Source organism: Euprymna scolopes, chromosome 11 (assembly GCF_053919585.1).
Source record: "Euprymna scolopes isolate OS-2025 chromosome 11, ASM5391958v1, whole genome shotgun sequence".
In the NCBI taxonomy this organism is placed as follows: Eukaryota; Metazoa; Mollusca; class Cephalopoda; order Sepiida; family Sepiolidae; genus Euprymna; species Euprymna scolopes.
The window spans coordinates 93957651-93968233 of record NC_136492.1 but is presented as its reverse complement, the minus strand read 5'-3'; positions in this window follow the sequence as shown (position 1 = coordinate 93968233).

Here is a 10583-nt window from a genome sequence, read left to right as displayed (position 1 = left end):
CCTCCGAATCTCTATATACTGAAGAACAGTAGAGCAACTAATGAAAATAATAGCTAATCTTTAGATTGGATTGTAAGAAGTTAATAGAAAGTTCCCAACTAGATGAAAATTCAAGATTCATTTTTAAAAAGGGTCGGCAACCTAAGGCAATCGAGCCGGATCCGACACACAAATGCATTTGGGCCAGTCCAGGAGCCTGATTACCAATGATTCTATTTTTAACGTGATATACTTGGCTTTTAACTTGAACAAAATGCCTGATGTTATCTTTCTCTGATGCACCCTGCAGAATTTGAATGCTATGACAGCAAAAACACGACCAAAATCCAATCACCTCTATTTCTGCGTAAAATATAAAAACTAAGTATAAAAGACAAACTAAGATCCAATTTGGTCGACCGCGACAGACATTATGCGAGGACAACTTCAAAAGTACAATGTTGCCTTAATCAGTTTTTTACTTCATGCCTCATGAATGTGTGAACTTTACCGCATGTATATGTATGTAAGTGTATCTGCTTGCAACTATTTTTGCTCGTATGCATGTGTATATGTGTTCTATTTGTGTTTTGTGTCTTGTGTGTGTGTGTGTGTGTGTGTGTGTGTGTGTGTGTGTGTGTGTGTGTGTGTGGTTCGTTTGTGGTAAAATTCCAATGACACTTACAAACCTACACATCATAATGTCATTCATTTCGCTTCGGATGATTTTTTTTACTTTAAAGTATTTTGACGTTCCTTGCGAAAAACTAATTTTTGTTAGGTGTTTTATTTTTTTGTTTGTTTTTTTTTAATGTTTATTTTAAACATTTATGCTGACAGAGGTCTCCATGTGTAATTTCCTTTGTGTTTTCATTAATGACCATCGTCCGACCCGCGATCCGTAATTATAATTCGATCCAGTACGCGGGGTCAACGTGTTGCTGATCTCTGATTTAAAGTATTTATTAATGGTACTTTTAGTAGGAAACTTCTCAACAGAACAATGTGTAGAAAAAGCCGCTCGCCTCACAAGTATACGTACCCTAGCTGTCAGCCCGGCATTGCCCGGTTGTATAATTCGCGTAAATATAATATTCTAATGCATGCAGATTACGTATGTATTATTATATAATCAACCCTTAATTGATTATTATATATTATGGATTAATTCGCAATTTTCTTTTAAATACAAAAATAATAATGATAATGTTGTGCATCAAATTTCGTCTGTGTGTGTTTACAATATCACGTCAGCTGATATCTGGGCTTGACAATTAATGTCCTGGATCGTCACCTCTGACTAATGTTTTGTTTTAAAATATACAAACGAAGAAATGATTTGCGGCGATTTCAAATGGTGCCTCTTCTTTTATCGTAAACTGGACTCATTAATCAGAAAAAAATTAAAATAGAATGGTGAGGTACACCCGGGCCTGAACGGGGGATCATTCGATTTGCAGTCGAATGGTCTACCACTAAGCTATATTTCCAGATTATGATGAACCTGTTTTTAAGAAGAAATAATTTGCTGAAATATTATTATCTCCCTTGATGATGTAATTTAAAATATTCTCCTGTAAAGTTATTCCTTTTTAATCTATAAAGAGAAAAGCTATTTTTAAGATCAGATGTTTTCGATTTTCGATACTTATCAAATAAATTTCTGTACAAAACATATCTAAAAACACTCCCAGACATATAAATTAACTTCTCGGAACATATGAGGAAGGAGCTCTCACACACAAGCACACACAGAGTAACTTTTATATAATAGGAGATAAAAACAGATAGAGAAGACCATCACGTATGTAAATCATTCAGTGTGCTATCATTGTCGGCCATGAATAGTTTACTAACAATGAATCCAGATTCTATGTGAGTAGAAATTTCACAACTATTTCACCACATTTGGCTAGGGACTTCGAAATAATGTAGAACACTGTAATTAAAAGAGTTATTTCGCCAACGGAACTGGAAAACAAAAGTCTTTGGACAGACGTAAATGGTTTATCGGATAGTTAAAGCAGATTCTCTTTCGCATATACATTCTGTAATATCTTTCTAGGCGTGATAGGATTTCATCTGGAAAAATTGCTCGTTTGTTGCTTGGAGAAATACCGGAAGGAAGGAAGGAAGCATCGATTATTTGGTGAATACGAATGAGATAATTGAACATTATATCCTGCAGTCTGTTCTGGGGAGGGGGATAACCGTAAACAAGGGAAAAGGCGCTCCAATAGCAAAGGTAATAGAATGGTTGAAGATTTCTGCAGTTCTTCAACACACGGGAAACACACGTTTGACAAAATTATATGGAAACTACCGGGATCCGTGCACTTGCGTTCCGAAAAAATTGAAAGCCACAAGAAAGCCATACTCCTAATATGAAATATGTATTTTACTCGGATTTTCTTTATTTCTATTTTATAAACGTCTCTTTATATGGTTGTATGTACGCAATTCACTCGGAAATTAGTTAACGGACTATGATAAATATTGGAACACAGTTATCTTATTTTTTTTTATTTTACTTACCGTATATTTTGGTATATAAGACGACCCTTAAAGTTTTAAAAAAATCATCTTTAAAAACCAATATTTCATAAGATACCAGGTGTTGCAATGTCTAGCCTAGGCTAAACAAACATGGTTTCGTGATTTAGCAGTCGTCTTATACAACCGATAAAAAAATTTGCTCACCATCTGTACCTTGTTTTATCTGACGGTCGCTTTACGCGAATTGCATAAAATCTTATGTTGAAAAAATATGTCTTGATTTTGACTCATATTTAGAAACAAGATTAACCTATTCCTATGATTAGAGACACATTTTGGATTCTATTTTCATTGCAGTTTATTTTCTCGATTAGAAATATTGGAAAGTGAGGTTATAAGAATAATAAAACAATATGAATTCAATCACATTGCTTCACTGAGCAATTATGAAAACGTTTTCATGGAAATCTTGACATTGCAATTTTATTTTATTTAACAGACGGTGTGAAATTATGTAAAACTAAAAATATGGCTAATCATGTCGGTTTTATATTATTAGAATAAGTTAAAAAATCTTCAAACTGAAATTGTTTTCGCTCATTTCAAATGGAATTCCTTCTCTTGTCTTATTGACTATAATGCGACAAAAAAGTGATGGCAAGAGTAGCAGGATAGGAAACCTTGTCTTTATTATGTTTCATTGAGGTAGGACAGTCTACTTTGAATGTTGAAACATCTGGAGAAAATAAAATTCACAAAGGGTATCAAGTCAAACATATACCCTCTTTAAGGAAATGATTTTGACATGTTATCAAGTTGTTGCTGTTCATTCTCATATAGCACGTGGTATTTCCAAATGTGTTACATGTTATTGAGCCTATGCATATGGGAATTAAGTTAGCTAGTGTGAACTTTAGCAATGATTACACGAAGTGCATATGTCAGACATGTAAAACAGAGTCGTTCCCAGGGTTGAATGAGAGATGGGTGTTGTAAAGTTGAGGCAGGTGGCAACAGGTCAGATGTTAGAAAAAATAGAGGTAAATGATGAAAATTACGTCACGTTTTTGAGCTGAAAGAAACAAAATATTCCATCAGTTTCTCTGTAGAAGCCGTTCGAATAAGACACTGCCAATAATGTAGAAATAATCTAAGCTGAATTTTGCATCGATGACTTTGTCTGCGTTACTCATATCAGTAAATTAGAAAGTTAAGAAGTAAACAGTTAGTTAAGATAACATTAGTTTCTCTATCTTGAATCCAATATCTCCAAATAAACCCCTTGAAGAAAACTCAGCGAACGTCTCCGTGTGTCCTATTCTTTCATGGAAAGAAGCTTATTTCTACAATAACCACTTGACGAAAAGAAACGAATATCAAGAAGAACCCCCTTTATAAACATTCCACACTATAAAGGACCTATGTATGTATAAAACATTTATTTTGCTTTTAAACCTTTTTTAAATGGGCACGCATTTTGTACTGACTTTAACATAACTACAGCGATTTCACGGGAACCTATATGTAAACTTGATTATACACTGAAATTAGCAAATATGCATGGATACTATTTTCTGTACGATGTCATAAAATATACTATCAGCAATGCAATTATTACTGAAGTGCATCGAATTCCGTGTTAATGAGAGTTTTGACGTCATACGTTTTCAATTTTTGAAAAACAAGCTTAACTGAAAATCGAAAAAAGCATCGTACACACCGGAGAGTATTATATATTTTACAAAGTTACAATTCGCGAATGCATGTACTATTTTTGCCACATTTGGGATAATGCATATTCTACAAGCATCTCACTTTAATACCCTAACCCTAACCCTAACCCAAAAGGGTCTAAAATCCGATATGAATCGTACTATTAGCCAAGCTCCAACATCTGTGATATTACTATCACGTTGCATCCCTGCGTTAGTTTTACAAGTACTTAAATGTGCTCTGACAAACTTATAAGCCCCTGTGTCCCTTCGCCGTACATACTCCCGACTATCCCGGCAAACAGCAAAATCCCACCTATTCAATATTGAGATCTCTGGATACTGAAACGCCTTCTTCTCTAATAGCTCATTCCTTCAGATTAATAGACTTTCAAGTTTCTTCCTTGTTTTCTGCTTCTCTGACTGTACTAACCTGAGAATTTGAAATGTAAGGTGAACTCGTTACTCAATTCTCCACAGGCTTCTGTAAGACATTAACATATATAATAGCCACTTACGCCCAAGTCTCAATATTCCTTGTTTGGGGATGAAAAGAGTAAAACCTCAAACATGTTACTTCTATGTCTTTTTTTTGGCTTTTAATAAAGAAATAATACTTGATCAACATCTATAATATATACCTCACCTGTCTGTTTAAATGTATGTATGTATGTATGTATGTATGTCTAAAACTTTCGACAGAGGCGACGGATTTTCAGGAGATTGGTATCGTTTTAAGCTGGACCCTTTGGAAACAAATATCGAAAAAATAGCTAAAAACATTAATTCTTTTGCCCTAAACTGGGCACTTTTCTACAGGGAAGGGTCGTGTTTTTCGCCGTAATTTTTGAAAGTCATCCCCTCTTTTCGATTGGCTAGCCTTAATTTAAACATTCGCCACTTCCGGTTTTGCAATGGACGCAACGGCAAAAACGTCACATTATTTTTTCACGTTCTCTTCCTCCTTCGCGGTACGGGTTCGAGCCTGCTTGTCTACTACCATTTTTATTTTTTGCTCAACGCACACCTCCAAACACCCGGGCAACGCCGGGCACACAGGCTAGTATTAAGTAAAAATTGTTCTGCCTTCTGTAGTCCATTTCCCATCTGTTACATGTTCGCACTCTTATATAAAAGGTTTATTGAAAAACACAGTCTCAGAAAGAGAAAAACATGCAGATGGATATATAGATGGATAGCCCGTCTCGATATACCCGACTTCACTCTGCGTGATCTCCTCATTTGGGTACAGCGACCTGACACGTCTTTTCTGCTTGAGTCTTGCAACCAAAAGAGTGGAAGATCAGCTAGTTTTATTAATTTTTGCTGGTCACTTCCGACTTTTAAGATGTTAATCAACATCTTCCATCCAAATCGCACCTGCGTTATATAATGCATGTACCTGTGAAAAGTTTCTATTTCTATGAAATTACTCCAGTGTTTGTTCTTGATGATGATTGCGTTGATATGAAGTAAAAGAATCCGGCAAGAAAACTGTAATACATCGTACGATTTCCTTCATAGAAAGACATGCACTTTATTCAAGTACAGAGTTCTTGAAGAAAAAAAAATGCCGTTGGGATATGTTTTAATTATAGAACACAGTACATCAAGAAAATACTAAGACAGTTTAGTTTGTGTATTTATGAAATATTTTATGTAAATAAAAGTATTATGCTTGTTGGTTATTCTCACGAAAATTGTATATTTTGAATTACATTGAATTTATTTATCATATAATTTCCGATGGATTCATAGTCGTATAGGATGATACTAAGTTTATAATTCACGTATAGGTTATTGGCTTTAAAGAACTTTGCATTTATAGGTTATTGAGTGTAAAGTAATTTGTATTTATAAATTATCGGCTGTAAAGTAATTTGCATTTACAGATTATCGGCTCTAAAAATGTGCATTTATCCGTTATCGATTCTAAAACTTTATATTTATAAGTTATCGGTTCTAAAAATTTGCAGTTATAGCTTATGAACTCTAAAGATTAGCATTTGTAGGTTCATTTATAGGTTATCGGCTCTAAAATAATTTACATTTATATGGTATTGAGTCTTGTATTCACAGATTATCGGTCGGAAATAATTTGCATTCATACGTTAAAGTAATTATCAGTTCTAAAGTAATTAGCAGATAAAGGCTGTTGACTATGAATTAATTTGCATTAAGTCACTATAGGGCGATTTTGAAAATTTCAAATTTGTAACAACTAAAATGTGTAACGATAGTGTCATGTGATACTGAGTATTTCGGTTCTACATCATTACGTAAGTTAAAGATTTTTAATCAAATAGGGAACATCTTTAATTACAAATGACAGAATAAAACATGGCATTCATATTCATTCTCAGATAATTTAATTACATTATGTGAATTACAAGTCTTTTAAAGTAAATGTGCACAGGAGGCAGAGTTCAGCTGGTAAACTATTTAATCAGCAAAGGAAACTTGATAAACGTGTTGAATGGAAATATTTACTAAAAGAAATAGTGACATAAAGATCAACTTCATTACTTCTGTCCTTCATACTTTCGAAGCGAAATGACAGAGGTGGCAATATTTAATTACAATTCATTTTTATTTTATTTTATTTATTTTATTTAAAAAAATGAAAGCGTCGATCAAAATTTTCCAGGTTTAAATTGCCTGTAAATTTTAAGTGGCAAGAATTTAATCATTGTTGAGAGAGATAATATATATTAGAAAACAAAACTATTTCATACGGGGTGACCCCCCCCCCAAAAAAAAAGAGGGCATTCAATTGTTTTTCTGGGCATTTTACAGTCAACGGAGAAAAACGGTCAAAGACACTAGTGTTTTAATGTGATGTTTTGAATATAATTGTTGTGGTGGCACACATTCATTTGCATATGTGGATAGTAATTGCACATAAATAGGAAGACTCAGTTAGTCTGAGTGTGTGTTCACCAGAAGCCACCGAAGGCCGCCGAGAGCAGATATGTTTCTCCAGCAAAGACTCTCTTATTTGACACCCTTATGTAAATATCCTGTAAATATACCTTTTCCTAATACACTTCTTATTTGATCTACCTTTGTTTGTTGAGTCGTCATTTGTATTGCTTTCTACGTTACTTGTTTCAACCTGCAAACTTAACAATGATAAACTAGTTATGACTAAAGTGTCATTTCATTCGGACAAAACACTAAGACACGGAACCAAATAAGAGTTTTTTGAGGTCACCCTGTACATGTTCATCTCAAAAATGGAAGTAAGTGGCTACTATTTAGAACCATGTCTAAAAGGGGACTGTGGGGAGTTAAACAGCGAAATGTCTGTTTACATTACATTGAAAATTCTACAGTTATGAATTTGCAGGAAACTGGGGGGTCCAAAATATAGCAGTCCTCGGGAAGAAACTATTATAGTAGAAGACTTTCCGGCATCTAGGGTCATCAACAGTGAATCGTGGAATTTTGGAGCTTGACGGATTAGATGGGAGTTTGTTCGTCAAGGGAAAACACGTGCTATGAGTTCATCGGAGCACATTTCAATCAAAAATACTTGTAAAACAGACAAAAGGTTACAACATTGCAGTGATGAGACAGAGATAAGATCTTGGAAAGGAAGTCCGGGGCATAACAGATTACGAACTCTTTTTCGGGCCTTTCTAAAAGTGAGAGGTTAGAGATAAATACACCAGCCCACATGTGGTAACAATATCTCATGTATTGTGGCATTTTAAATATATAGAATACTCCCTTGTGTCAGTAACTTTGTATTGCTGTAAAGCAAGCGACCTTATTTCTAGTAGGTTTGGCAATGTCTTCAATGTGTTTGCTCCAATTCATGCTTCCTATGAATGTTAAATAAAAGAGTTTGAAGGATGAGCTATCAGTTAGGTTGTTATTTGCCATGGCAATCGGTAGCTGATAAGATTTTGTAGATGCTTAAGGAAAGAAGCTTACTCTTAGTAACATGAAAACGGTAGATGGAGTCTGCAGCAGCCATGGCAATGCCCTCGATGTATTTGTCACAATTCATTTAGCCCGTGAATGTTAAGCCGCTTTTTTTTCCGTAAAAATAAAAATCAGTCGATATATAATTTAAACTATATTTAAACTATTAAAGTTTCCGCTACATCAACGCTGGACACTTTTACTAACTAATGACAATTTGTTATGTTTCTAGCGTTTCTGGAGCCGAGGCATTTACTTGTAAATGCGTATAGTGGGATTTCAACATTGTTTTCATTGTAGCTATGCCTCTTGAGCGTTTATTTAGAGACAATCTTTTCGCGTCTCCATCGCGCCTTTGCTGGTTATATTTGCGGGTGTTTTACTTCAAATTACCAAATATTTTATTTTCCAAAAAGCTGTGTCCCGTCTTAATCAAATGTTATTCTTCCTGATGCATGACTGTTTCAGGCAGATTTCATTCTTACCAAGTGTCATTTACAGCACACTGGACCAGCATAATATTTTAAACTTAAAGTTTCATGAAAAGGTTTTATTTTACATTCCTTAACTGTTTTGTTTTATACATTATTTTAATGGAAATATTTTACAACGTATATTGAATAATAAAAGTAACTGTTCAGCTAAGTTTGGATATCAGATGTAAATAGTATACACGCTTTATTATAATAAAACCAAGGTCGATTCTAATCTAATTCAGCATCCTATATTTTAACCTCTCCGTATAACACGAAATGGACATCGTTTGTTACATCTCATCATTGTCTGCGTTAAGATCAACTTTTCATCGTTGTCATTTATGTGTATGCCAAGTTTGGTTAAAATCGAATCAGAAATTTCTCTGTCTATACCAAACAAACTGATAATACAGCAGAAGAGAGTCTACATAGTTGCTCATTTGATAAACAAAGTTAAGCGACGTTGATCCTGGTCAGTACTAGATGAGATAATATTTACAAATAACAAGTGCTCTATGTGGGAGAAAAGCGACACTTCACCGCAAGAAAAAAAAATGCAAAATCTAACGTCGTTAAATTCATCTCGCCTAGGCAGTTTACTCATCCGAATGTGAACCGCTTGACAAGCAATGATTGCAATCTTTTGGATTTTTTAGACTACTTTTTGGATGTTATTCTTACAAAAGTGCAATTGATGTACTCTCTTAATTTCTTCACATGCGTCTTGTCGAACTAGACTTTATTTAATCTACGAGGTAGATTGATCTCGTTCCGACAGCCATGTTCGTGTAGAAGTCTTAAACAATTCTTAACTATATTTTAGTATCGCCCGCACCTACAACATCCACAAAGCTTTAGATTGAACCTACAACATCCACAAGACTGGTATTTAGCACTGATTACATCTTTACACTTTTATCCGTTGCACTACGAATCCGAAACGAAAGTAAGCCTTCTCCTTTATTTAAATGCTGTTCAGTTTGAGATTCCGTCTGATTCGCGAGTGTGGCATAAAGATTACCGAGTTCGATAAGGCACACATGAAGAAGGTTGGATCTATATATATCGGCCGAAACGTTGTGAACATTTTATCAATCTAGAGAACTGTAGTCCGAATGATCCAAAAAATTCAAATCACGCCGCCTCATCTAAAAATGTCGAAATATCGATATTATTTAAAGAATCAATTTGAGAATGAAACACGTTTGAACTTTTTTGTGTTAAATAAATTGAATCTCGGTATTTTCGATCTATATGTTTTTATTTATTTATTTATTTTATTTTTGAATTTCATGGCATTTGAAAAATCTTATGAACGGATTGTCATATTCTAACTAGTTTATCTTCTGGTTATTGGTCAGGTTTGTGTAAGAAGCTTCATGTGAGACTGACCGTTTACAATATCTATACTCCCATAAATTTGTGTTTTTTGTCTATTGATATTCATATTAAAAACCCTTTTTTCTATTTATTTAAAAGGAAAATACAACTTTGCTATATATGAGTCGTGAAATTCCATTCATCTGCAAAAAATCTAGCTAATTTGCATATTCTTTTAAACATTCATTTTAATTCCCTATTAGTTTTTGTTCCGTTTTCTTATGTGATGATCATCTTTAGTTAACTATTACGTGTAATTCTATTCATACAGATATTCTACATGATTTATACTTGCATAATATTTGCGCAAAAAGATTTCAGTAAACACAAACCTCTTTGTATATATATTTATGTATGTTTATATATATTTGTTTAAAAAAATTTGCCTACCAAGCTCCTTTGTCGGTTTTTGGTTTACGAACATGATAATTAATATATAAGGTATTCGAATCACTGCGAAGGTTTATATTTGAGTTTTAGCCGCGGGAAATCGGTAAAATGTGTGAAAACTTTAAAAATGGAATTTGCCAGGCGACGGTTGAACGACGGCATTAAGAATATGCATGCGTAACGTAATAGCTATTTGTTCATGTTTTAGTTTTAGTCATGT